The following is a 22,457-nucleotide window of genomic DNA, read 5'->3' as shown; positions in this document are numbered from 1 at the left end:
TGCAGTCTCTGCCTTCACTAGGGTCACCACCTCCTGCTGCGCGCGCTTTCCCGTCTCTCCTGGGTGAGTAGGAAGCGCTGTCTCTCTCCTTTTTCCCTCCTTCAGCAGGGGAATGTCCCCCTCTCTCAGGCTTCCCCCTGAGAACAAAGGTTGCAGCCTTTCTAGTTCCGGACCCGGCATGCAGGTACTTGCGGTCTGGTCTTTCTCCTTACAAAGACAGAGATTTAGATGGAAACCCTGATTTAAGTGCTCAGCGTAGAGACCTGGAAAATTGTGATCCAAAATGTTATGTAAAATATTCCCAATAAAAGCTTCAACTGAGTCCAAAAAGCAAGTCTCCACTCAGGTCCGTCATCTGTCGATGGAAATATAGGGGGATTTAACCTTACTGGTAGCACAAAGGCTCTGGAAAAGCAAAATGGCTCTTTGCGCCCCCCCAAAAAAAAATATAGCGAATTATGTGCTCCCAAATCCAAGAGTCGCCCTCCCTTCTGAGCCCTACAGTGTGCCTAAACCGCATTTAGCATCCATGTTTGGCATTTCTGTAGTGATGAGAGCTCACTAAATTTACAGGGTCCATGTCTCCAGAAGCAGGAGCTGGGTACAACATACGGGCACTGCAATGTATTGGGCACTACACTGGCAGATTTGCAATTTTCACTCAGCAACATCCATTGCTTCTTGTTTCTGGCAAGTACCCATGGAGTCAAAATCATCAGTGCACCTGAAGATAAATTCCCAGAGGGGTGTACTTTCCAAAATGGGATCACTTAGAGGGGGATTCTGCTCTTCCGACACTTAGGGGCTATGTATATGGAGTCTGCAAACTATTTTACGATAATTTGTTCTCCAAGAGTCAAATAACTCTCTTTCCTGTCCAATTATCGCCATGTAGCTAAGCAGTACTGTACATTCACATATGAAGTATTGCCATATTCAGCAGAAATTGTTTAACAAACTTTGGTGCCACGCTTACCCCTTTTCCTGTGTGACAATGTAAAATCTGGGGCTACAACAACATTTTTGTGCTAAAAATGTAATTTTTTCTTTTCTTCCGCCCAGTGGTATAAAATTCTGTGCCAGAAGAGTACAAAATATATTATTCTCACAACTGGCAGAATGCATATAATGCCCACACAGCTCCACATAAGCTTCCCTGATATTAGAGGAATTATATGACAGGCTGTAAGCACCCCAGCACTGACTAACAGCTTGCAGAGCATCAGTGCAGAGCCGGCTGTCAGTCAGTGCTGGGGCATGCTTGCAGCCACCGTTCGCAGTGCTGTGATCAGTGACTGTAATTTCTCAAAGCACACCTGCATGACTGAAAACCGGCCGCTGACATAAAAATAAAGTTCATTTTCTACTTGGTGCCGCACTTTTGATACTGTGGCTAGTCACGTTAATAAAGATATTTACCTGCAGATTAACCCCATGTCTCCAGGGTAATACCATTACCGGACATGACGGGTTCCCTTTAATTCTGCTCATTATTATTGTTTTGTATTAATTCACTTAATATTGAAAATTCAAAGAAAGGGGGGAACTTTACAACAAAGCCAAAATATAAGTTTTATAAAAATATATAACGTTTATTGAACACATATTAAAATCACATAAAAGAGAGAACACCGCCGGTACAGGAAGAAAGTGGGTGGACCCGGATAGCATCTCTACTATATAATTGTCTAAGTCTGTCTGTCTGTCTGTAATGGAAATCCCACCTCGCTGATTGGTCGCGGCAGTTAGGCTGCGACCAATCAGCGACAGTTGCTTAGTCGTTGCGGGAACACGGCCACATTGCTTATTGTACAGGCACATTACAGCCGTTAAAGGCATTACTGCTGCGTTGCTCATTACACAGGCACAGTCCTGTACATATTCTGGAGTACAATACATTAGGTAATTAGGTAACAGTAGAACAGTGACAGCAGCTCTGGGTGTAACTTGCTTACAATACATTAGGTGACAGCAGAAAAGTGAATGCAGCTCTGGGTGTAACTGGAGTACAATACATTAGGTAAGATCTGAACAGTGACTACAGCTCTGGCTGTAACAGGAGTTTAATACATTAGGTAAGAGCAGAACAGTGACTGCAGATCTGGGTGTAACTGGACTACAATACATTAGGTAAAAGCAGAACAGTGACTGCAGCTCTGGGAGTATCTGGAGTACAGTACATTAGATAACAACAGAACAGTGACTGCAGATCTGGGTGTAACTGGAGTACACTATATTAGGTAACAGCAGAATGGTGACTGCAGCTCTGGGTGTAACTGGAGTACACTACATTAGGTAACAGCAGAACAGTGACTGCAGATCTGGGTGTAACTGGAGTACACTACATTAGGTAACAGCAGAACGGTGACTGCAGTTCTGAGTGTAACTGGAGTACACTACATTAGGTAACCGCAGAACAGTAACTGCATATCTGGGTGTAACTGGAGTACACTACATTAGGTAACAGCATAACAGTGACTGCAAATCTGGGTGTAACTGGAGTACAATACATTAGATAACAGCAGAACAGTAACTGCAGATCGGTGTGTAACTGGAGTACACTACATTAGGTAACAGCAGAACAGTAACTGCAGATCTGGGTGTAACTGGTGTACACTACATTAGGTAACAGCATAACAGTGACTGCAGATCTGGGTGTAACTAGAGTACAATACATTAGGTAACAGCAGAACAGTGACTGCAGCTCTGAGTGTAACAGGAGTACATTAGGTAACAGCAGAACAGTGACTGCAGATCTGGGTGTAACTGGAGTACAATACATTAGGTAAAAGCATAACAGTGACTGCAGCTCTGGGATTAACTGGAGTACAATACATTAGATAACAGCAGAACAGTGACCACAGCTCTGGGTGTAACTGGAGTGCAATACATTAGGTAACAGCAGAACAGTGACTGCAGCTCTGGGTGTAACTTGAGTACAATACATTTGGTAAGATTTGAACAGTGACTGCAGCTCTGGCTGTAACAGGAGCATAATACATTAGGTAAGAGCAGAATGGTGACTGCAGCTCTGGGTGTAACTGGAGTACAATACATTAGGTAAAAGCAGAACAGTGACTGCAGCTCTGGGATTAACTGGAATACAATATATTAGATAACAGCAGAACAGTGACAGCAGCTCTGGGTGTAACTGGAGTACAATACATTAGGTAACAGCAGAACAGTGACTGCAGCTCTGGCTGTAACTGGAGTACAATACATTAGGTAACAGCAGAACAGTGACAGAAGCTCCGGGTGTAACAGGAGTATAATACACTAGATGGTGGCCCGATGGTGGGACTATTTTTTCATACGTGTGAACGTAGCCTTATAGTTACCAATCTTTCCCTATCCATTATTGGTTACCCCAATCTTTCTTTGGGACTATTTATTCATACATATTGCCTCAATTGGAACTGTACTAATATGTGATAGCAAGATATTTGAAGTACACATTAATGTTTATACTAGATGGTGGCCCGATTCTATCGCATTGGGTATTCTAGAGTATATCACTATTTTTTATTTTAACAGAGACTCTAGAATACCCGATGCGATAGAATCGGGCCACCATCTAGTATAAACATAGATGTGTACTTCAAATATCTTGATATCACATTAGTACAGTTCCTATTGAGGCAATATGTATGAATAAATAGTCCCAAAGAAAGATTGGGGTAACCAATAATGGATAGGGAAAGATTGGTAACTATAAGGCTACGTTCACACGTAGCGGAACTCTTGCGGAAGTTACCGTGAGAATTCCGGATTCTATTCCGCCGGAAAACAGTATTTTAAATTCCCGCGGTTTTCCCGCGGAAAAACTAGCGATTTGCAAGCGTAATTAGCTTGCAGAATGCTAGCGTTTTCCAATCGATCTGTAGCATCGCTTGGAGAACTGATTGACAGGTTGGTCACATTCGTCAAATATAAGTGTTTGACGAGTGTGACCAACTTTATACTATTGAGGCCGCCTATGCAGCGTCAGTAGTAAAAGATAAAATGTAAAAAAATAATACAAAATAAATATATATTGTTATTATTCTCATCTTCCGACGTCCCGCGCAGCCTTCCCGCCTCTCTCCACGCTCCCGGTTCCAGTAATCCTTTGCGCGAATGATCGCGAGACGTCGCGCTCCCACGACGTCATCGCGAATGACCGCGAGACGTCGCAATCCCGCGAGATCTCGACATCATCGCGGTCATTCTCGCAAAGGATTACTGGGACCGGGAGTGTGGAGAGAGGCGGGAAGGCTGCGCGGGACGCCGGAAGGTGAGAATAACAATATTTTTTATTTTAATTCTATTTTTTACAGGGATATGGCACCCAAAGCCCGGAGGCCAGTCTCTTCTCCTCCGGGCCGTGGGTACCATCAGCAAATGTTCTGCTTAATTTACGCATGGTGCACAGCCACATGCGGGAAGTAAGCGGAAAAATTCAATCCTATGGGTGTGGGATCGCCGCGATTCCGCTAAATTAATGAGCATGCTGCGTTTTTACCGCAAAGCGATTCCACCGCAGAAAAAACTGCAGCATTAGCACAGCATTGCGGAATCCCATAAGATTGCATGGGATGCTTATTTTTCGCGTTTTCGCTGCAAAATCGCGCGTTTAAAACTGCGACATGTGCACATAGCCTAATATGTATTAACAATCTAGATATGACAGTAAGGTAAACACATGGTATAAAGTGTGCTAGACAATGAATTTAAATATACTTGTGGAGCGCTGGCAGCATTGCAAAAGGATTTAAAAAGGTGTGAGAGACAAAGTTCGCAATATATTATTCAAAGGTATAATGCTACTGGCTTGACACACATAACCAAGCAAACATATAGTTTTTGAACAGTAAAGGAGTACATGATGTGTATTTTACCTCAGTATAGTTACTGGGGACCCACCACACCCTATGCGCGTTTTGCACTGAAATGCTTCGTCCGGGTGTGGTGGGTCCCCGGTAAAACCTTATAATTTATTGTTTTTTTTCATAAAGTTTAGAAATTATACTGCTTGTTTTATTCAGCTTTTGTATCATGATCTGCAGCTCCCAACTCAATGCAGTGTCCCAACAATGTTTCTCACACAGTATGATGTCCCCTCTAAGTATGATGTAGTGACGTCATTGCACCTGCTCAGCGCACAGGCTCAATGGTGGAAGAGGGAACTAATGGTCGAAGATACAACATGCGAAATTAAGATGCTGAATAGAGAACACCACTGTTTCCACGGCTTTGCCTGTTCCGGTAAGTGCGTTGCAAAGGAGCAGTCAGAGGACTAGATGTGACCCACAGGTCGCACTTTGCCCAGATCTGATCTAGACTAACAGTGGCATTCTACCCACCAACAATTCACAGGACTTCCTCTGGCCTTTTGTCCAAGGGTAATCAGGTGCAACTGCAACAAATGAGCTCGAAACACTTCTCCATCATAGTGAACAGCTTGGGAACTGCATTGTTTTGTGCTGGCCAGCACCTCACAAAGAGAAGCCTACACTGTGTGCCAACTAGCTAAACATTTCAGCTCCCTACCAGTATTGCCCATTGCTTTACTCTACATTCACCTCCTCTTTTCCAGGGCGGGACCAATTATATTGAGTAAAGGCTTATAGGCTGATGTCCCTGCAAACATGTCCAATCTTGGACCATAATGCACGGACAGGCCGTGTGGATGTCACACTCCGGTCAGAAGACCAGTAAAAGTCTTAATTCTTTTTTCCTCACAAACAGAACTTATTCATTGTCTATGTCTGGTTTGCAGCTCATCCACCTATTAGTGAATACCAGACACATCCCATAAACAAGAGGTTCTATTTCTGGAAAAAAAAATCCAAACTCTTTCCTTACCCTGGTCAATACCAATCACTAAATATTTTGTAAGATTTTGAAATGACTGCAGTATAGACTCTCTGCCAGCGTCCTGTTAACAGGAAAAATAATTCAGCATGGCAGTCTTGTCACAGCCATAAAATTACATAGAAGGCAAACAATAGTGATGTACACCATGGAGAAATAGGACTTGATAGCAGAGTGGCTTATGAGGAGACACAAATTTGACCTAGGGGTGCATAAAATAAATTCTGATCTTGTGCTCTAATGTTGCTATCAGCTGCAGTCTAATCTGTGTTTTGCCTGGGCTACAAAGCGCACATCAAAGTTTCCACTTAGCTGAGGCAGGCAGAAGTGCGACCTACTTAGTATTTTGCTTATGCCATTATTTTTTTGGCTGCACTATTAACCACTTACCCACCGAGCTGTGTGGATAGCCAGTCATCATTTCCTAGTGGTGTACTGGTTAGAATAAAATTCTTCAACAAAAATATTTGCATCTATTTTTCCACCATCAAAAACAAAAGAAAAATTTTGGTTGGGTTTAGGCAGTGAATCCTATAAGTTCTTTTCAACTATAGTGATACAGAACAGACTTATTCCATGTTTTAAATTCCTGAGTTTATTATGGTGTAGTAATAGAAAATCTATTAATCTTTTGAATAATTTGCATCTACTACTAGCAGTCATAAAAAACGCAGTTTTTGTTTTTGCAGAGATGTATTAAATTTTTTAAAAAGTCTAATGCTTTCATGTTAATCACAAATTTGGCTTTGTAAACCTTGCAGTTTCTATGATGAACTTCCCGTATGCCGTACAATTGCACGTCATCCTCTCACTCGTTTTGAAAGAGCAAAAACTGTCTACCATGCAAAATACATATTTGTTGATGTGAAAAGAAGAAGAAAGTGACACTACTGCTCATGTAAATTTACCACTATATACTTTCAGGTTAAATAAAGTGCGGCTCAAAGCTAATGTTCACATAACTACCACATACAGTATAAGGTATAGGGCTTATACGTAATCACCCATATTTTATTACTTTTTATCAGTTTACATGTGAAATATAAAATGTCATCTGCTTAATTAACAAGAGGTTCCCCGCTTTAGTCCAGACTCTTCTTAAACAAATCCTTAACGACAATGGATTATAGTCTTTCTTGGATTTTCCAACAATTTAAAGGGAACCTGTCAAATAGAAAACACTATCCAGTGTTCTGTGTATTTTCTTCATTTGTAGGCTACGAAGTCAAGTGAGATGTGAGATGTTCAGACAGCTATCTGTCTATGCACACTTATATATAAGAAAGGCTGTCAGCTACGAAAAAAAGAACCGCCCATTTGGCTGAGAGCAGGGATTAATTTGCAAGCAGATTGGACTGCATTTTTAATTTCACAGGTTTCCTTTAATGAACCTCCATCTCCCCAGACTAAACTATACAGTTCCTGTAAGCAACACTAAGAAAAAGAGGCTACATTGAGCTTTATTAGGATAGTTTTACGCACAACTTGAATGTTATTTTTTATAGATTTTTTAAATGATAAAACAATAAAAAGATTTGCAATCAATTAATGTTTTCTTAATAACAAGTGAGAGGGAAAAATTAATAGTTATTCTTGTTGAAAAAAACCAAAACCTTGAAATAGACAAAGAGGCATTGCACTTAACATTTATTGGGGGGAAATCAACATAATGAAAATTACAAGTACAGTGTAGTGAAATAAAGTGGTTTCTAAATCTACTATGTCTATGACAAATTCTTCAAATGAAGGAGGTTCTTCTTTGTTCTCCAGGTGACGTCTAGTAGTGCCCAGTACACTCATCCATAAAGTAGGAAACACTACAGCGTTCAGTCCTGTCTAGTAGTGCTTTCTACTTTATGGGTAACTGCACTGTATGTCAGTCTTCGTATTCGGCCAGATTGTGTCTTCCCTCAGTTGATGTCGGTTTTTAGTATTTTATAACAGTTTAAATGGCTTTGAAAATCCCTTTGCATAAAACATTTATACATTAAAAAATAACAACATCTCAACATCCAAGAAGAAAGTTTTTTATAGAATTCGTATTGTGGAACCTCCAAACGTATCACTGTCTAATGTACGAGACAAATTATATTACATACAGCACATATCATGAAATCAATGTTACAGTAGTCAGTATATGGAAAGGGTTTCCACCGGGTGTCCTCCATTTCTGTAGATGTCTTGTAGCGTCCAGTACACTCATCCATAAAGTAGGAAACACTACAGCGTTAAGGCATGTCTAGTAGTGCTTTCTACTTTATGGATGGCTGCACTGTATTTTCATACTTCTATTTCTTCGTATGGTGTTTCCAAGATGGCTGATATGGTGATCTTTTCCAATCAGATAAAACTTACCAAAGGAAAGATACTATTGCCAGAGTTGCTCGCGTTACTTCTGAAGGTTGGATATGTCCTGCAGAGCAACAAAAATCAATCAGAATTGTTACGTCAAGTTTACGTAGCTTGGATGTTCACATTACATAACTCTTACAAAAGAGAAACGTGTAATAAAATATGTCAGCTGTACATGAAAATAAAATCAATGCAATAAATCAAGAAATATAATAATAATGTGATACGTTTTGCCATATAGGGTATAAGGACAGGTACATGAATAAAATCCGCCATCTTGTGGACTTTGCTCCCTCCCCATTGCACAAAAAGTTTTACAAAATAATTAAATACTTAATATTGTAGGCGCTAATCAAACTATTGTGATCCAAGGCCCTTTTCATTGAGCTGGTGTAGCACTTTATGAAGAAGTAATCAGATTTGTTGATGTCTATGGGGTTGTCAGCGTTTCTTCTCAGGGGGAAATAAATAGACTAACCAGCCTGGATTTGTTCCTACGGGTTTATCATGTCTGGTCTCAAGATATGTGAAGCAAGAGGAGTCTGATGACAGGCATTAACCTTCTCTATCTTTGTGAGCACTAAACTATCATATTAGAGAAAAATTGCTAAATTTTTATAGCATCAGAATTCTGGAGGCCAAAAAATGATACTAAAAGCTGCAGGGAAAAGTTACATTTTTTAATATAAGGAAGAAAAAAAAAATGTACATTGAATTTTTCTAGTACATTTTGATGGAACTACATAATCTTTGTAACTGTATTTAAGAAAAAAAATGTCTATGGATAGGAAATTATTGAAGAGTTTAGGAGTATCGCTTCCCCAACAACATACATTAATATAAGTGACAGCATGCAAATCTTCAAATATTTACAAAGAAGACTACATTTAGGCTTTTGATGGTAGATCAGGTTTTAAAATATTCCTGACAATAAGAATTTGCTTTGTGAACATTAACAAAAAAAAAATTACGGTATTGTAAACTCAAATTTAGTCTGGAATATTTGTTCCCTCTTTTCTTATGAACGTTAAAGTTGCTTTCCTGCCCCCGTCGTGCAACAGGTGTGAAGTTCCCAAAGCAGGCCACTTGTGTCCCTCTAGTTTTCGAAGCCACATGTACATTACCCAGGTGGCATCTTCAACGGTTCTAGACTTCCTGAGCAGCTGAAATAAAAGTTCCATCAGTGATCTGCATCGTTAATCCTTTAAGTCAGTTAGTCCGCACCCTACAAGTGAAGAGAAGCTTAGCCCGTGTATCAGTTTGTCAGATCGCTACCTCCCGCCAAACAGGGTTTCACTTCTGTTTTTTTTTTTTTTCCTCTGACTCATACAAGTCCTTATTTCTGAAGCTTGTATCTTCAGCTAGAACAGTGCAAAGACAGGAAATGGTGGCCATTTAATACACGCCATAAAACAACAGTTTGCTGTATAGGCTTCAGAGACTGTCTATGACATATTAGGCCATTAGTCATTTTTATTGGCATAACATTTAATATAATGCAGATTTAAAAAGTAATATCCTAATCTATGTAATGACAAAGGGAAATCTTTATGCTCAAATTGTATTGATTTATCCGATATGGGTATCACACCGTCACTAAAGGATTGTACAAGCTGTAAGGAAGAATGTACCAGGACGAAGGTTATTTGTACCATTAAAATAAGGGCTTATTTGTTTCACTAAAATATTGCAATTCCCTTAGCCTGAAGCATATATTTACGTGTATTACCAGCTACCAGTAGTGTCATGATACAGTCTCATGATAGAGACAGATTAGCACTAGCGATTAATAATTTGTGTTTCTCAATTAAAAAAAAAATCTATATTTTAGATGGACTCTGACTCATTAAAAGTACCGTAATACAATATAATTAATACAAAGCATCCAAACAGGGTAAAGATTATTAAAATAATGTTACCATAGACTCTATTATGAAAATGTAATGTTAAATAAAGGAGACATGTCCAAATAGATATTAATGCGTGTTATAACTGTTTGCGAACTACAACACACAAATAACTTTTCTGACGGTGGTCATCCCCAATTCTTTACTTTGGGCATTTAACTTTGCTGAACTTAACTCTCATATTGGGCAGTAAAAGGAAGAGGCCTCTACGCACTGGTCATCTCCAGGGCAATCAAAAACATCCATCTTTCCCCCAAACATAAGCCCTTCGCTAAGAGCGTCATGTGCACTAGATTGGCCTTGAATTTTACCGATTTAGACCAAATCCACCGAGAGACAATGGGGAATTTTAGTTTGCTAAAGTAAACTCTTGGATTGTATCACACAAATTATTTTGTTTCCGACACTGCTATTTAAGGAACTTTCTGAAGTTTGTGTGTGTGGTTGTCTGCTACTTGATCTTAGTCTTTCATTAAGGAAGTTGCATTGTGATGCCAAATAACCAATTGTTCTTAGTAGAATATACTATTTTATAATGTGTCAGGGGCAATGAATTTTGTTTAAAAAAATATTAAAAAACAGAACGCAGCTTAGAAATTTGGTTTTTGTTTTGCAATATTAGCTTTCAGCTTCTTTAATGCATCAAAAATCTAAATAATATTCTCCCTTGAACTACATTTTAAAATGTCTAGTCATCCAGAAAGTGTATTTTACAGATCATGAGAAGAGGGCTACATTTTTTTTAAGCGGACGCTCTAACAAAACAGGAAGAACAGATGATTAGTTAGCTACACATCTCAGTTCTATGATCTAAACTGCAGCGCCAACTTTCACTATCAATAGTTTTACTTGATAGGTTGATATATTATATAGGATCCATCACATTTAAATTAGACAAGTTCTTATGTAAGGAAAAACCAAAACTAAAACCGAGCTATCAAATGTACTTAATGGTAACGTAGTGAGTTACCTCTTGTCCTACTGTATTTTCACCACCCCCATACATGCACTTACTGTTCACTGCTCCGGTTGCAGGGGGTGCTCCTTCATAATCCAGTGCAGCTTCAGCTTTGCCTTCAGTGGGGACCGATGGGTAAAAGGATGGAAAGCAGGCCAACCTCCTCTTTTAACCTTTCCCAATGGCCAACGTCATTAACCACAGATAGAGGAACTAGATATAACTCCACCCATGCACCATACAGCGAAACGTTAATGTCTGAAGAGGGGCCGCTGTGTGTCGCAAGTGATGTCTTAAAGGAATGACACAATCAAAAATATTTATAACAAAAAAAGCCATATATATATATATATATATATAGAGAGAGAGAGAGAGAGATGTGGAAACTTGGAGAAATGTAGTCGTAGATTTAAAGGAAGTCATCCAAAAACCCTTTGGATACATGGGAGGTGTTTATTGTCCTAGGGGATTACTTTCACCCAAAATAAAACATCTACTAAACATTCATAGATGAGGACAATATGTACAGAAAATACTAGCTACAAAATGCACCCAAATGCTGAACACTACAAAACTCCAAGATGATAAAAGCTTGCTGTCCATGGCTTAGAAGGAAAGCCAAAAGGAAACTAGGCCTGATAAATCCATTGCACAACCTGGCCTACAGAGGTATCTAGCACAACACATGGCATAGACAAGGGAACAAAATTCCTGCTTTTTACACAAAGCCGAAAAGCAAACTGATATTTACTTCCTTGTGGGGAAACTCCGTTGACTGCCAGTTCACGCCGAGCCCCATCCCTTATTCATCTCTGGTGTGACACAATGTAGAGATAATTATCAAACCCAACACATGCAAAAGGAAGAAGGCTCCAAGGCGCCATGCAAAGACCTGAAGATGAAGAAATGGCAGATCTATATACATAGAACATTGAGGTGTGCAATAGGGGGAAGGATTACAGGATTACAGTGACAGTCAGCACTTGCACATGGAAGCTGCTAAAGATACAACTTATCTCCTCTAGCAGCCTCCTCCACAACTTGCTGTGGTTTGCATTCACAGCAGAGTGGAGCAATGTGGGGGGTGGATGAACACAATACAGTCAGGACCCTAATAACTACAGAAACACTTTGTATACAGCAAATACATGATGGAAAGCAAATTTACTGTTACTAATAGAACTGGCCAAATAGTGAAGGCTGTGTACTCAGCACGTTCCTTTATTCATCCTGTGTTATGGACGTGCTTCTAAAAACAAGTGGTGGCATCTGGCATCTTTTAGGTTCAATATATCTATTCAAGATTGCAAAACGTAATGAAAATAAATGGCAGGAGAATGGTGGGAGGTCAATGACTAGGTTCTCTCTTTCTTGTCGGCTGAGGGGTTTAGAGAAGGGCAAACAAATGTGCTACAAAACCAATATTTCCACTGAAGCAAGGTAGAAAGTAAAGTATAATTGTAAGCCGGCGAGCAGGACCCTCTTTAGTCTTTGGAAATTGTAGAGTATGACTTATTTTTCTCTACATGTTTCTCCTGACTTGCAAAGTGCTGCGGAATATGTTGGCGCAATAGAAGTAAATTATGGGAATCAACAATTAAACATTAACTACCTCATTGTGAACAGGGTAGAAAAAGAAAACAAGAAAAAAATGTGAAACACAAAACCTTATGCACATCATTTAGACTTACAGAACTTCAGTTTCCCAAAAATTAAATTACTTTTCTATTTTTATACCACCAAAATGAAAGAGCAGGCAACGTTTCAGACCTTCCAGTACCTTGTTCAGCGACCAGCATGCATGGGTGGACATGTGTATAATGGAGTGTCTAACTCATATTATAGATTGTGTCAGTATTTTGTTTTCCAAGTTATTAAATCACTAGATTTTGGCCCGATGCTATCGCATCGGGAGGATGCGATAGCATCACACCTCTTGCCATGTTAACCCTCAACACACACACTCCTCTCACCTTTCACCATCTCCACTCACTCTTTCACTCCACATACGACCCCTTCTCTCACTCCGTCTCTCATACTCACGCCGTCATAGCCGCTGCTCCACGATCCCCAACATCTTTTTCCGCCGGCGCCATCCTGGATCCAGACGTTGTCCATGTTCATGACCGGTTACAACTGGACGGAAGTTGTTACAACCGGAAGCTGCTTAGGGCATTTATTATTATAGATACTTTTCCTTTCACCTAAAAGCTGTAGAAAAGCATGAGCTTTTTGACCTCATGCTAAACATTTTAAATTGCATCTCAATGCACATATCAGTCCAATATGTCCAGGAAGAGTCCCGAATCCCATACTTGTCATCCATTTTTTTATTACTCAGTTAGTGTTCATTGGCATTCTGCCAGCACTATAGGTGCTGGAATTACATTTCCCTCACTTTGCGAGATGTCTGGAAGTGAAAGCTTACCCTTCTTTTTTGCTTGTATGTATTTTGACATACAGGAGAGCAGGAGTAGAGACACAATAGAACTTTCACGCTTTCTGTTTCTCTGCTGCTAGAGTGGATTACAATTAAAAACGCGCAGATAGACAGAAGGGAGTTACTTAGTGACAGGCATTTTGGAGAATTTTTTAAGGGTAATAACTTTTAAATAAAGTGAATTGCAGATTGTTCAATTAATACATTATGAAATTATTAAAATGATAATGTATATAGGTATTCCAGTTGGAAGAAGTTACCATCATCTTGTGGCTGGGTGATAAATGCTAAATTGGTGGATGGCCACCCACCGGACCCCACCGATCACCAGGACTTTTCACTGTTACAATGTATCAGCAGTGTGCATACTCGCCTGCAGCACCATTCACTCTATGGAATTGCTGGAGAAAGCCAAGTTACAGCGCTCCAGCAATGGAAAAAAGGCTTCTGTACTTTCTGAATTTAGGAACCACCCATTGTCGTGTTAAAAAGAGTTCACATTTCTTGCTGCTTTCATCCTTAGGCAAAGTAATGTATTTGGGGGTCTGTATATATCCAAATATGATTAGAGTGCGTTTCAGGTCTAGGGGATAACTTGATGCAAGATATGGCAGTGCGCACTAAACTATACAATCTGGACGTTACATTTATTTGCATAGACCTTCATGGAGCAGTCGCATTTTTCTCAGTTTTTTTTTTTTATTTAGAAAAAATATATAAAAATATACATACTGTAAAATAAAAAGAGTGGAGCAGAACACTGGCAATTCCATCGTGCCCACCAGTCATAATAATGATAACAATAATAATTTTATTTCCATAGCGCCGACATATTCCGCAGCACTTTACATTTTATAGGGGACTTGTACAGACGATAGACATTACAGCATAACAATAATCACATAGATCATAACAAATACCAAGAGGAATGAGGGCCCTTCTCGCAAACTTACAATCTATGAGGAAAAAAGGGAGACACGAAAGGTGGGTGGTAACAATCACAGTCATGACGTGATGTATCTTTCCTTCATGGACCCTAATGCCAGGGATACACAGCAACATGTCACACATTAAAATCGTAGAGACACATTGTGTCACATCATCTCAGTGTTTCATATGGCGTTGAATTGTGTCCTACCACGCCAGAATTGCAAACACTTCCAACTTTGGAATTTTCTGTTGGTCACAAGCGACTCGTACCCTAATTGTTCTAATTTTTTGTTTTGGTAACTTTGTGTATTAATAGTGAGCGCTTTCCAAGCAGAAGACGAATAATAATGGACTGCGAACTTCTAACCGCTTCACGTCTTTGAAAACTTGAAACCAACAAAAGTAGGTGAAAGACACAACATCTGCACACATGGCAAGTCGTTTTTACATTACAGTGTATTTCGTCATTCTGTTTTGCGGAGCTTATTTCAAATTTTCTTTTTCGCACCTTTAGGCCACCTTCACACGTTCAATAAATATACTGCTCAAAAAATAAAGGGAACACTTAAACAACAAAATGTAACTCCAAGTCCGTCACACTTCTGTGAAATCAACACTGATTGTGATTCAATTTCTCCTGCTGTTGTGCCAATGGAATAAACAACAGGTGGAAATGATAGGAAGGTCACTAAGGGTCCCGTTACACATAGCGACACTACAGCAATCTCGACAACGATACGACCTGGTAAGGATCGCTGGTACGTCGCTACATGGTCGCTAGTAAGCTGTCAAACAGGCAGATCTACTCAACGACGCACCAGCGATACGGCGATCCGTACAATGACCTCGGCGGTCGTTGGGACCTTGTCACACAGCAGCTATTCTGACTACGCAGACCGATAGGCGTGCTTCAGCGTTGCCTTTTCCACACCCCTCTGCTCCGATTGGTGGCCACTACTGCGCTATCACTGGCAGTTTGCTTCAGCGTCCCTGTCTGAGTTGCTAGTGCGCTATTTATTCGTGGATCCACAAATACTGACACGGGGACACGCGATTATAACTGTACATGTTAAAGGGAATCTGTCACCCCTTTTTTGAGATATCATATAATGATATCGTTCAATTGTGTGTCACATAAGGATTCTCTTAGTACTTTTGCTTCCCCCTGACCCCGCACCTTTCATGCATAAATACCTTTTTTATATCGGTTCAGATGTATGTAAACTGCCGCTGTCCGGTCCGATGGGCGGGGCTTATTCACCTGCTCCCCCCTCCCTGTCTTGCTCTATGCAAGAAGAAATGCGTAGAGCAAGACGGGGGGAGCAGGTGAATAAGCCCCGCCCAGCGGACCGGACAGCGGCAGTTTACATACATCTGAACCGATATAAAAAAGGTATTTATGCATGAAAGGTGCGGGGTCAGGGGGAAGCAAAAGTACTAAGAGAATCCTTATGTGACACACAATTGAATGATATCATTATATGATATCTCAAAAAAGGGGTAACAGATTCCCTTTAAATGTTATGATTGCATATAATTGATAGCTGACCTATAAAAGGAAATGCTACAAAGATCCAAATTTGAGACCTCCAATCGGAGCTGAGGGGGCGTTGAAAAGGCAAAGCAAAATCTCGCCTACGTCCTTGAGTTCTAAGCCGCCAACGAGGTCGCTCGTCGTTGTTATGGCATCAAACACAGCAATGCATGCTGGCCAGCGGGACACCAACGATCAAAAAATGGCCTAGGACATTCGAGCACGATCATCGATATCGCAGCGGGGGGACGGTCGCCGCTATGTGTCACACGTAGCGAGATCGCTGGCGAGGTCGCTGTTGCGTCACAAAACCTGTGACGTTTCAGCGATCTCGTTAACGATCTCGCTATGTGTGAAGTACCCCTAACATCCATGTGTCTGCTCACTAAGAGTGTCCAGTGTCCCCTTTACTTTTTTTTATTTTTTTGAGCAGTGTATTGTGTATTATACAGTATTTTACATCAGTCTTACCTTGAGAAAGACACTATACAGTGTCAATAAGCCTGGGTCCATGTACCTACACAGCCAGATTATTTGCTTTAGTGGGGCGACTACCTGACTGGGAGAGGGCTAAGTATTTATCTAATCATTTCCTATGGTTCCCTATTCCTCATTGTATTTGTTTGGCTTTGGTATATGGAACTTTGGGAACGTGCTGGAGTTCTGTTTATTATCTTTCATTATATAGCAATTGTGATAACAGCACATGCATGTACTGTATTTTGAATAGCCTGTACTCAGTCTTATTTTGGCTGTTGCATACATATTTTCTTGGGACTATGCAAAATGTATTTACGTTATAACGGCTTGTAGGTCTATGAGTATTTTACTCTTGATTGTGGATCTCTTTTCTCTGTGTAATCCTGCTATGGGATTTATAAAATGTCTTTTAAATGAAATGTGTGTTATATTTCAATAAAAACTTGTTTATTTTATGGTGATCCCTTCCTATTAGCATATACTTTCTCTCTGTTTGTGGTCTGCTTATAAAGATATGCATTAGGTGATACCAGGCTACTAATTTAGTTGATGGTGCCCGCATACATAATTGGTAGGAAGCTGCATGGGAACGCAGATGCCCTGTCCAGACTCCCCTGCTTAGCCACTGAAGGTGTCAAAACCCCCGTCTTTGGGTAGAGGGGGGGAATATGTAACAGAGTCACTGGAAATGTAATAGAGGGGAGATATGTTTCACTACGCCTAATGGTGTCAGTGATATAAATTCCAGAGTGTTGTCTCCTCCTGCACAGTAAGTGTTGTGAGGTTTAAGTTATGTTATGGGCTGATTTCTAGGGGGACATTCATAAAGAGGGTGAGAGAGTGTCTCCCCATATCTCCACATACAGAGCTAGCACCACTGTGCACTGACAGGACCTGGGTGAGGTCACTGTCATGTGATCAGTCACGTGGTTGAGGAGTCACATGCTCTGGGCTTAAATGGCTGAAGGAAAGAACTTTCAGTGTTCAGTGGGTGCGCCTGGAGAAGGAGCACTGCAGGAGAGTGCTGCATGGACTGGTGACCCTGAACCATGTGTACTCTGCCAGCCGTGAGCGGGAGGAATCCCACTCACAGGACTGTTTGTTCTGCCACCATTTTGTTTTGTTTTCCTGCATTGCCCAGAGCGCTGTATTTCCTTTACTACACCTTGGTTTATGCTGCCTATAATAAACCAAAGGAAGTTCTTAAAGCCGCAGTGTACCCGTGTTTATCTCTGTGTGCAGCCGAGTGAGCCGACCTTCTACAGGACCCACAGACTTGTATTGGCCCTTGTTTTCTGTGCTGCAGGAAAAAAACTGCCATGTCTCTGTGTTTTGCACAGACGAACGGTCCATGTACAAAGACACACATGTGAACAGCACCATAGAATATAATAGGTACCTGCTATATTTGTAAAAAGAACTGATACCACACGTACTGGAAACACGGATCCGTGAAGGAGGCCTTAGGCTGATGAGAGAAGTGCATTAACCACCTCCAATAATATACGGCAAAGAAAAACAAATCTGGCCATCAGATTCTAAAATGTATAAAAATTACCAAATAAAATAAACCAAGACAAAAAAACAACAACATACAGCTAGAGGTGATGCATGCAAGTTACTATCTGTGCATTGATTACGGGCGGTGTTCCCACAATGAGTTTTTGGTGAGGTTTTTAGGCTGCAAATACTTTGAACAAATGTAAATAACCTATTTTACTTAATGGGTGCAGAAATGGTGCAAAAAATCTGCAACATCAAAAACTCACCAAAAGCTCCTTGTCGGAACATAGCCATAGTGAACACCCTAGTCAGACTTATAGGGCCCAATTCATCAAGCAGTTTTATGGCATAAAATTGCGTGATAGTTTGCTACATATTTTTGGAAGTCATAATAATCGTACTTTTGGCACTTTATATTTGGAAACAAAGTCAGCTCACCTATATTTACCTATCATGCCGGTCAGAAGCGTCCCATATACAGAACACTTGGAGCACAAAAAGGTGAATGTAGGAAGAGATAAGATAGGATTCAGCAGTAGGACTCATCTCTATATATAAAAATGAATGTATGTATGTGTGTGTCACCAACCAATCACGAAGCATCTTTCATTTCACCAGAGCTGTTCAAAAGAAGCTCAGCTGTGATTGGTTGCTATGATCAACAGTTTTCCTTGCAACCAATCACTAAGCATCTCTCATTTCACCAGAGCTGGTTAAAAGTAGCTGAGCTGTGATTGGTTGGTATGACCAACAGTTTTCTCACTGCATGACAACACCTCAGCAGACACTGATATGGTTGAAGAAATCTAGCATCCCCAGGAACATAAGCTCCCAGCCATAGTCTGCCCCCCAGAAAGGAGCACAGAGCACATGACAGAAATGAATCCCCCCTCCCGTGGATCAATGGTATGCAAGTTAAGGCAAATCCACTCAGCATTTTGGTACTGACCCCAGGCCTTTCTTAAAGGGATCCCCGGTATGGAAGTCAGGGAAATTGCCTTCAAATGCTCTGGTACTGACCCCAGGCTCTCGTCAAGGGATCTCCTGTACGGAAGTTAGGGCCAGTCCCTCAGCGCTCTGATTCTGACCCCAGGGTTCTATTAAAGCGATCATTGGTATGCAAGTCAGGGCAAATCTATCCAGGGCTCTGGTTCTGACCCAAGACCTCTCTTAAAGGGATCCCCGGTATGGAAGTGAGGGCAAATCCAATCTGCACTTTTGTACGGACCCCGGTCCTCTCTTAAAGGGATCCCCGGTATGGAAGTCAGGGCAATTGCCTTCAAATGTTCTGGTACTGACCCCAGGCTCTCTTAAAGGGATCTCCTGTACAGAAGTTAGGGCAAATCCCTCAGCGCTCTGATTCTGACCCCAGGGTTCTATTAAAGGGATCATTGGTATGCAAGTCAGGGCAAATCTATCCAGGGCTCTGGTTCTGATCCCAGGCTTTCTTAAAGGGATCCCCGGTATGGAAGTTAGGGCAAATCCACTCAGCGCTCTGGTTCTGACCCAAGGCCTCTCTTAAAGGGATCCCCAGTATGGAAGTGAGGGCAAATCCAATCTGCACTTTGGTACGGACCCCAGTCCTCTCTTAAAGGGATCCCCGGTATGGAAGTCAGGGCAATTGCCTTCAAATGCTCTGATACTGACCCCAGGATCTCTTAAAGGGATCTCCTGTACAGAAGTTAGGGCAAATCCCTCAGTGCTCTGATTCTGACCCCAGGGTTCTATTAAAGGAATCATTGGTATGCAAGTCAGGGCAAATCCACTCAGCGCTCTGGTTCTGATCCCAAGCTTTCTTAAAGGGATCCCCGGTATGGAAGTTAGGACCGTTCCACTCAGCGCTCTGTTTCTGATCCCATGCTGACGGGATGATGTGGGATATTAGGGGTAGTAGTCCGGTGGCTTTGGCTGACGGGATGATATAGGATATTAGGGGTAATAGTCCGGTGGCTCTGACGGGAATGATGTGGGATATTAGGGGTAGTAGTCTGGCGCCTGTGACGGGATGATGTGGGATATTAGTGGTAGTTGTCCGGTGGCTCTGGCTAATGGGATGATGTGGGATATTAGGGGTTGTAGTCCAGTGGCTTTAACGGGATGATGTGGGATATTAGTAGTCCGGTGGCTCTGGCTGATGGGAAAATGTGGGATATTAGGGGTAGTAGTCCGGTAGCACTGGCTGAAGGGATGATGTGGGATATCATAGTGAATGCGACTATACGGAGTGGGCGGGGCAATGCATTATATATATATGTATATATATATTCATTATAATTTGTTATAACTAAACGTAGTTAGTTACTATGCCCGGGCAGCGCCGGGCTCTTCAGCTAGTTCCTGGATAAAATGCATCTTCTTTACTGTAGATCAGTAAAACAATTCAAAATAAATCATACAAGAGTTAAAAGTCCTTAATCATTGCATCATTTGGCATTATTGCACCCGTCCCCTGTGTGTGTTGTTGTATGGCAGCTAAACAATCCTCCAAATTCATTAAGAGGTGCTGGCCTCTTCTAAAAAATGCCTAGGTCCATCATTTAAAAATCAACCCCCCCAAAAAAACAACAAAATTCTGTCCTAGCAACGTTGGCTAGTTGTCTCCCGGCGGTCATGTGACATTTTTATGACATGTGACTACTACAGCCCATCAGCCACCCCTGATAGGCAGCAGCGTTCATACAACACATAGCTGACATCTCTGAAATGACGCCGGCCCTGGAGGTGAGTATGAGTTTGATTAATTTTATCTTTAGCACTTAAAGAAGTGGACCACTCCACTATTTTATATTTGTGGCCTATCCTTAGGATATGTCACCAATGTCAGGTTGGTAGGGTAAAAACACCTGGCACCCCCACCGATCAGCTGTTTTCAGTGTAGCCCGATGTGATCAGTTGTGGAACGGCACAGCACAGCTCCGTCATCCGTATAGCAGCCCCGGCCGGCTACTGCACATCTACCATACATAGAATGAATAGGGTCAGATCTGCATTACCCCACTGCAGCCACTATACAGCTGATGAAGCTATGCTGTCTTGCTCTGCAACTGATCTCAACCACCTACTAGAGACACTGGGAACAGCTGATCGGTAGGGGTAATGAATACCGCACCCCCACCGATCTGTTATTGATCTGTCCTAAGGATAGGCCTTCAATATATAAGTACTAGATAACTCCTTTTAAGAAGAATCCCTACCACGAGTATTGTACTTACCAGCCACTGACGTCTGCTCTTCCCGGCGCCACTCCGGTGCTGCTCTGTTACCTTGTGACCTCAATCTGGCTTTCATAGACATATATTGTGTAGTGACCTGTGGCGCACTCAGCAAATACTATAGCGATCCGATAGGTCACAACCTGCAGAAGACGACCAGAGCGGTGCCGAGAACAGAAGTAGACAGCTGTTGAGTATTTTACCGGGGGCAGGGCACATGATTTAGTGATACACTCCAGTGGTGAAATAAAAATAACGCTGGAATGGTGCATTAATGAATTGGTGCATCTTAAGGCCCCGTCACACTAAGCGATATCGCTAGCAATATCGCTATAACGTCACTGGTTTTGTGACGCAGCAGCGATATCGCTACGTGTGATACTTACCTCCGACCGGCTCCCCCGCTGATTATCGCTGATCGCGCGAGAACGGCCTGGGCCGTTTCTCGTCGTCAGCTTCCTGCTGTGGAGACGAGCGACGCGTGGACGCGGGCGGGAGGACGTCAGGATCGCCTCGTCTGACAGGTAAGTAGTGACCCCCGACCCCTGCTATGTCGCTGGTGAGATCTGCCTGTTTGGCAGCTCACTAGCGACCACTTCGCGATGCGCTAGCGATCCTGGCCGCGTCATATCGTTGTCGGGATCGCTGGTGCATCGCTGAGTGTGACGGTACCTTTACTCCAGAGCACACTTCATGGAGGCTAAGTCACCACTATGAGTTTTTGACGCTGCATATTTTCATTTCCAAAAAAATAAATGGTATTTATATACAGTTGTGCTCAAAAGTTTTCATACCCAGGCAGAATTTTGCTTTCTTGGCCTTTTTTCAAAGAATATGAATGATAACACCAAAACTTTTTCTCCACTCATGGTTAGTGGTTGGGTGAAGCCATTTATTATCAAACTACTGTGCTTTCTCTTTTTAAATCATAATAACAACACAAAACATCCAATTGACCCTGAGTCAAAACCGTGACAAAAACGCATGTAAACCACCAAAACAGATCCAATATCCCTGGGCAGTTGGAGGTGTTTGCAACTTACCCACTTTTTCAGCAGCATTCCCCCTAAGGGTATGTGCACACGCTGCGGATTCTGCTGCGTTTCCGCAGTGGTTTTGGCCGCTGTGGACCCGCAGCAGTTTTAGCTGCGGTGTACAGTACCATTCAAATGAATGGTAAAAAAAACCCGCTGTGTAGACGTTGCGGAAAAATCCGCGCGGATTTGCTGCGGTTTTGAAACCGCAGAAAGAATTGACATGTCAATTCTTTCTGCGGAATCCGCAGCGG

At 41.7% G+C, this 22,457-nt stretch overlaps 1 long non-coding RNA gene across 1 annotated transcript; it reads right to left on the bottom strand.

Moving 5' to 3' along the window:
- Positions 1 to 6,830: 6,830 nt before the first annotated feature.
- On the bottom strand, positions 6,831 to 11,204 carry LOC141080534 (uncharacterized). Its single transcript, XR_012228963.1, has 2 exons — positions 11,127 to 11,204; positions 6,831 to 8,266 (listed from the first exon to the last, which is right to left on the bottom strand). It is a non-coding gene; the product is annotated as an uncharacterized lncRNA (long non-coding RNA).
- Positions 11,205 to 22,457: the final 11,253 nt, after the last annotated feature.

The sequence above is a fragment of the Dendrobates tinctorius genome, unplaced genomic scaffold, assembly GCF_039654945.1.
Source record: "Dendrobates tinctorius isolate UK_male_01 unplaced genomic scaffold, ASM3965494v1 ptg000016l, whole genome shotgun sequence".
Lineage (NCBI taxonomy): Eukaryota > Metazoa > Chordata > Amphibia > Anura > Dendrobatidae > Dendrobates > Dendrobates tinctorius.
Note: the sequence above shows the minus strand (reverse complement) of the source record. Positions and strands in the feature narration are given on the sequence as shown.